This window comes from Heloderma suspectum, chromosome 11, assembly GCF_057233095.1.
Source record: "Heloderma suspectum isolate Gila_16-S chromosome 11, 16-S_ref, whole genome shotgun sequence".
Taxonomy (NCBI): domain Eukaryota; kingdom Metazoa; phylum Chordata; class Lepidosauria; order Squamata; family Helodermatidae; genus Heloderma; species Heloderma suspectum.
In genome coordinates this window covers 13,876,121-13,883,367 of record NC_139468.1, presented here as the reverse complement: position 1 = coordinate 13,883,367, position 7,247 = coordinate 13,876,121, and the positions used below count along the sequence as shown (strand labels likewise).

At 44.9% G+C, this 7,247-nt stretch overlaps 1 protein-coding gene across 1 annotated transcript in view; it reads right to left on the bottom strand.

The window, feature by feature from the left end:
• Positions 1–423: 423 nt before the first annotated feature.
• Positions 424–7,247, bottom strand: part of PPCDC (phosphopantothenoylcysteine decarboxylase) — a 45,432-nt gene continuing 38,608 nt past the window's right edge. The window contains exon 7 of the mRNA XM_084816918.1: positions 424–5,850. The gene's annotated coding sequence lies outside the window, so the exon portion shown is untranslated. The remainder of the gene's footprint in view (positions 5,851–7,247) is intronic.

Sequence of the window (7,247 nt, the reverse complement as noted above, 5' to 3'; positions counted from 1 at the left end):
ACTGTGTCCAGTTCTGGGCACCACACTTTAAGAAGGATGCAGACAAGCTGGAGAGGGTTCAAAGGAGGGCAACAAAGATGATCAGGGGACTGGAAACAAAGCCCTATGAAGAGAGACTGAAAGAACTGGGCATGTTTAGCCTTGAGAAGAGAAGACTGAGGGGAGATATGATAGCGCTCTTCAAGTACTTGAAGGGTTGTCACAGAGAAGAAGGCCAGGATCTCTTCTTGATCATCCCAGAGTGCAGGACACGGAATAATGGGCTCAAGTTACAGGAAGCCAGATTCCGACTGAACATCAGGAAAAACTTCCTGAGTGTCAGAGCAATACGGCAATGGAACCAATTACCTGGGGAGGTGGTGGGCTCTCCCACACTGGAGGCCTTCAAGACGAGGCTGGACAGCCATTTGTCAGGGATGCTCTGACTTGGATTCCTGCATTGAGCAGGGGGTTGGACTCGATGGCCTTGTAGGCCCCTTCCAACCCTACTATTCTATGATTGATTCTATGTCTGTTATTACTTTAAGATCTGATCGTTTAACATATTTATACCCCACCTTTCAGGGTAAATCCACACAAAAGGGCTTACAAGGAAGAAATATTCAATACATCACACAAATAGAATAAACAACAGGCCAATAAAATGTAAACAACCAAGTACAGCACCAGCTAAAACCTTAAACCAGCATAAAACCATAGAATTCAATAAATAAAGGGCTAAGTGAAACAAACAAAAAGGGTTTTAAAGTTCACTTAAAGGCCACTAATGAGGAGGCCATGTGTATTTTCTGCGGGAGGGAGTTCCAAAGACACTGGGCCACCACTGAAAAGTCCATGTCTCTGGTATCTACCAATTTGATGGCTCCTGATGGCAGACTAGAGAGAAGGGCCTTTGTGGCTGAAATTAAGACCCAGGCATCATTACTGGATGGCAGCAGCAACATCCAGTGACAATTCACATGTGTGAATGTGCCATAACAGATCAAAACAATACACAGAGCTGTCATACCACATCAGGCAGTTTGCCTGCAGCTGCACACCATCCAGCAATGACCAATCTGCATCCAGATATCAGACACTCACATCAAGACTTGCCCCCAAATCACCCAGGGCAAAGCTCTTCTGGCCAGAGAACACTGGCCATTGAAGAGAACCAGAGATCTGTCTGCTCCGGGAAACATGCACCATTGTCATGCCTGACAAAAGCAAGGTAAATACCTTGACTTTGGGAAGGTATTTACTCCACCAATGATGAGAAGCATAAAGTTAGAAATTCCCTGATTGTCCTGGCTGGCTATGATCACATTGCATTTCACATTTCCCATCCTGGCTGGTGGAAGATTAATATATAAGGAAGAACATAAGAAGAGCTCTGCTGGATCAGACCAACTAGTCCGGTATCCTATTTCCCTCAAGGGCCAACCTGAGGGGAGAGACTATAGCTCAGAGTGATAGAGCACCTGCTTTGCATGCAGAGGGTCCCAGGTTTGACCCCCAGCTTCTCCAGGTAGGGCAAGGAAAGAATCCTGCCTGAAACCCTGGAGAGCCACTGCCAGTCAGTGCTGACAGTACTGGGCCAGTGGGACAAATGATCTGACTCAGTATAAGGCAGCTTCCTACGTAACCAGAAGTATAAAGCCAGGGCATAAAGGCAATAGCCCTCTCCTGTTGCTGCTCTCCAGCAAATAGTATTGAATGGCATACTTATTCTGTACCTGGGAGTTACATATAACAGTAATGACTAGTATCCATTAATAGACATCCTCCATGAATTTGTCTAATCCCTTTTAAAGCCACCTAAGCTATTAAAGCCAATCATTCCAGCAGGCTGCAGCACAGGGAGACGAGAAGGGAAGCAAGGCCGTTCCATCAGCCCTGCTGAAAGACCACTTGCTTTTTTCCTCTTCCCTCCCCACCACTTTTTTCCTTTTGTGTCGTATCTTTTTAGATTGTAACCCTGCAGGCGCGGACAGTCTCCTTTTGACTGATTGTTCGTAAGCCGCCTCAGGAACCTTTTAGGGTGAGGAACAGGATAAAAATTCTTTGAATAAATAAATAATAAAGCACGTATGGGGAACCTGTGGCCCTCCAAATGTTGGGAGTCCCGCTCCCATCACCCTTTACCATTGGCCATGCTAGCTGGGGCTGATGGGACTTGGAGTCCAAAACCAGCTGGAGGTTCTCCACTTCTACTTTAAAAGATACTTAAAGTTAGGCTTCACTACCATCACATTGTCTATGCTTCTTTTTGCCACTGTTTTTAATTAAGTAAGTAATTGAAGTTTCAAAAGAAATTACAAAAACACATTAATATTTATTCAAAATCCCTCCCCAATCCCTCCCCCAGCTCAAACAGTTTCAGGATTCTTCTTCTCCCCTCCTTTATTTTCTATTTCTATTCAAGGGTAACATATTAATTCATCCTATTTCATTCCTTTATTATCTTCTTCTTTTCATTAGTCTTTTTACCACTGTTCATACTATTATTTATTTATGTATTTATTTATTACATTTCTATACTCCCCCATAGCCGAAGTTCTCTGGCCAGGGCTAGAAATGGACTGCTGTTTATTTTCATTTTCATGAAAAAGAAGTTAGAGATAAGCACATAAAGGAAGATAAGGTGTGGCACAGTTCCACCATTTTCAGAACTAACTGCAGTATAACCCAAAACCCAGCAGTGTTGTAAGCAGCATACATTTGACACACAAAATCTCATAATCGGCTTAAGAGATGAGTTGGTTCCAAATGCGTTTTTCACAATGTTAGGATTTCAGAAATCCCTAATTCTGCAGATATATGCCTGCATATAAATAGCCATACACATACTTGATAAAATAGATGTCTTTCTGTATGTCCTCTTTTACAAACAACTATCTGCTGTTTGAAGGAATCCTCTATTTAAAGGGCTTTCCAGTCCCAATCCAGTTTAAAACTAAAGAATCATAAGAAGTGTTGCCCAACAATACTGAGAACCTGAACAGTAGACAAAATAACAAGGCCAGCCGTATCAACAGGCAGAGTGAGGCAACTGCCTCACACAGCAGATGCTGGGGGGGGCAGCAGTGGCTGCCCCCCCCCAGCTGTCCCCCCTGAGCTCTCCAGCCATTCCACTCTCTTGGAGGACAGGGCTGTGTGTGCCACGCATAGGGATGGGTGAACGAACGAGTGATGTTCAAGACCTGCTAGGATTCTCCAAACATCATCTCACCACTCATCTCGCACCCAATTCCCATTCATGATCGCTGCTCCCTTTGTGTGAATGGGAAACTTGAGCAAATCAAGCAGTGATGGAATGGGAGATTTGCGCAAATATCTCCAAATTTCCTAATCTCTGCAAATTTCTTCCATAGGCTAAAGCGGGGCTGATTCAGTCTGCCGCGGAAATTTGCACAGATTAGGAAATTTGCACAAATCAAACTGGGAATCAGAATGAGACGAAGGCAAGCACGCACTCGACAATTTACTAATATTTCAGGCTGACACATGCTCACGCTCGCATTCAGAGCTTCAAATGGGGCATGCTGACATGTTTTGTGAGCAAAACGGAAATTCTCATGCCCCCATAGCCACACAGTCTGTCCTGCACCTCCTAAACTAACCTGCTGCTCTCTGGTGTGATAGAGGACCCTATCTTGTTGCCAGAGTTGAAGTAAGATTCAGCTGCCAGTCCAGTTGGCTTCTATATGTGGAATGGAAGGGGCAGTGGAGGCTGGTGGCTCTGATGTCAGTGGGACAGTCAATCCACTCTGGGTTTGTCAGAACTTTAAAGGACCTATCCAAAGTGCAGAAGCACCTTGGATAGCTCCTTTAGAGTTCTGACTGAAACCCAGAGCAGATTCACTGCCCCACTGACATCGCAGCCCCCAGCCTCCACTGGGAATGGGCCGTCATCTTGTCCTTTGCTCAGGCAGCAAAATATCTTGGGCCGGCCTTGCCAAACAGGCAGGCACACACAAAAGTCACCTGCTTACAGACTTCCGCACTATGGTGAGATATACTACATTTCTGTGGAAATTATAACAATTATTTCTAAATTTGCATCTATGCATATGCATCAGCACATGCACTTTTAATGCAAATTTGTGCCCTCTTTGGTCCCCCCCTCTTTTTTTTTGGTGATACATTTCCTCTTTTTTGGCAATTCACAAATGGCCACCCTAGTCAGTATATACTATCCCAACCATTATGGTTATCACAATGATCAAACAGCAAATAAAACAAAGTAGAAACATATTATCAAAACGTTTAAAAAGAAAGAAATGCATAGCATCAAAGGAATCCACAAAATTGAAATCAGACTGCTTTCCCCTCAAATTTTGTAGGAGGAAACTACAAAGAGCAAGCTGTGTATCCTATGACATCCTTATAGTTCAGCAAATTAACCTCAGCAAGCTTTGTGCTCAGACAGTGTGTCTATTTTACTTTGAGGAAAGTGACCACAATAGACCTGCTGCCTATTAATTACTAGTGATGTTGCCAGGTTTTGGACAGAGGCACAGGTCTGTGAAATAAGGAGCTCATATGAGCCCAAAGCCCTTTGAGTGTTTGGTTAGGCATGGAAGGGAGCTCGGGCCAAACTGCTCCCTTCCCCTGGGCCAAACTTACCTTACAGCATCAGCAACCGTGGGGGTCCAAAGGGAAGGGCTGCCCCTCAGGCCTTCACTAAGCCCCAAAGCCTTACCAACAGGACGTTCCCACACAGCACAAAGATCCCTGTGGATTGTACTTTGCCAGGGCTTCAGGGCCCTTAGAGAAGGGCCATAGCTCAATGGTAGAGCCAATGCAGGCTCCAGATTTTGAGGGCCTTCGGACAAGTCGCCTCAATGGGCTCCCTCCTTGAGGGACCCCTCCTCATCGCCATCATCACCAGCTGCTCTTGCTCCTCTGTTGTCTCATCATTCCTACCACTTGCTTGCTTGACAGGGAGAGGGCCAGTGAGCAAGCAGGCAGAGGCCTCTTCTGCTCCTCCTTCTTACCACCACCGTTGTCTGGGCCAGAGCGAGACGCAGGTGAACAAGCAGGCTGCAAGGGTGAAGAGGAGGAGCAACTTCAGGAGGCTCCTGTCAGTGGGCTCCTGTCAGTGGGCCCCTGCTGGGGTGTGGGCCCTCAGCAGGTGCCTGACCATGCCTACCTTTGACACCAATTCTGGGTAGAACATAGGTTTTGCATGCAGAAGGTCCCAGGTTCAATCCCCGGCATTTCCAGGTAGAGCTGAAAAAACCCTGCCTGAAACCCCGTAAAGCTGCCGCCAGTCAGCGTCGACAATATTGGGCAAGATGGACCAATGGTCTGACCCAGTATGAGGCAGCTTCTTATGCTCCTTCCTAGTAAGAAGCTGGAAACCCTGACAAAATACAGTTCACGGGGATCTTTTTGCTAGAAACTTCCTGTTGGTAAGGCTTTGGGGCTTAATGAGGGCCTGAGGAGAAAACCTCTCTTTCGTGTGTGTGTGTGTGTGTGTGTGTGTGTGGCCCCAGCCATCAGTGTTACTGGAATGTCAGGTTTAGAATAAAATAAGGAGTTTGCAAGTGGAAATAAAGGGACCTGGTTGCAGGAAAGAAACTGGAAGTCTGGCTGTGAAGTAGGGTGGCCACTGCTGAATCGCCAAAAAAGAGAACATCTGCATGTGCTAATTTATATGTACAGATGCAAATTGAGACATTATTATCACAACGTAAATAGAAATACAATTCATCTCACCACAGCGTGGAAGACCATGACCAGGTGATCTGTATGTCTTGCTCCTTCTGCTGTCCAGGTGCTAACCATTCATGGGCAACTTAAAGGCCCTTCAGTTCTTCCTTCTGATGGTTCTTTATCTTCATACAGGACTTTGACAGAACAGCCCTTCAAATAAATACAGAACACCTTCAAAATAGAGGATAGTGCTCTGGCAGCTCTTCAAATAGAGGACTGTCCTCTGTAAAAGAGGACACAGGGCCACCCTGCTGGGAAGAATTTGGAGCGGACCAAGTTTTTCCATGATTGCATAGAAAGAACCCTCAGAAAAAGCCTGAGCTTTTCCCTAGAATTCTCCAAAAAAGCTCAGCAGGAACAAGACCACTCTGAATTCCCCTGGTTCACTCCTGGATGGGATGGCCACATTCTGCAGTGTTAACTGGCACATAGGACTACGCACACACCGGGGTAAATCTGTGCAGACATGCCTACTCGATCAAAATCAGAAATGGTGCATACAATAGTGTCACCGAGGTCTAGGAAGATTTTTATCCAGCCCGTTATACAAGAGACTGCCAGCCACAACTTGCTACCAGATGGCCTTTGTAAGCGAAATTGTGAAACTGATTGGCTGCAGCAAACAGATGTTAAGACTGTTGCAATACATCAGTACTCCAAAGGCATTTAGACAGGGTAGAATGTGGCCGGGGGGCGGGGGGACGACCATATGAAGAAGTCCATAACAGCTTCCCCCACAATATATATATATGGAGCTAAAGAAGGTGATGTAAAGGAGAAGTTAGCCAAAGATCTCTTGACTTGATTTTTGCTCGGCAATTGAAACTTGAACTCTTCTTGCTCAGTTAGCCTGAGCTGGCACTGAGCTTGCAAGTTTATGAAACTGGTTTATATATTATAAACATATATAAAAGAGCAAAGGAATAGCAACAATATATTTACATTTTCAGGAAAAAAAATATCAAAAACATACATTACTACTAAGTTCTGCTATGGAATTGGGGGGAAAGGCAGATGGTTGCACTTTATCATCAAACTTATTACTCTAGAAATTAATAAACAAGTGACCATTTCTCTATAAATCTGTCTGATTCCCATAAAGACTTCTTGCAAAATATGTCAGTTTGGTTAATGAAGTGATTTCCTGTATTTTCTGAAACCGGCCTGAAGTCTGCAGTATGAATATTGTTTTCAATTTCTGAGTTATACATATCTTTGCAGCAACCAATAAACGGAGCATTAGCTTGCAGATCCAGTTCCATGATCCTGCCTGCCCACTGAGATCTACCAATGAGGCTCTGCTCTGTGATCCGTCTCCATCAGAGGTTAACAGCGCAATCAGAGGCATGTTTACTCAGAAGAAAGTGAAGCTGTGCTCAGTGGGGCTTATGCCCAGGAAAGTGTGCATAGGATTGCAGCCTGAATTAGTGGGAACATGGAACAAGGCAACTCTGTTCAAGCAAGATTTTGATGTTTAATGCTCCCCTCGGTTGACTGCTTGGTTGAGACAGTCTTGATTACTTTTGTCACTCTTATTCATGTATTTG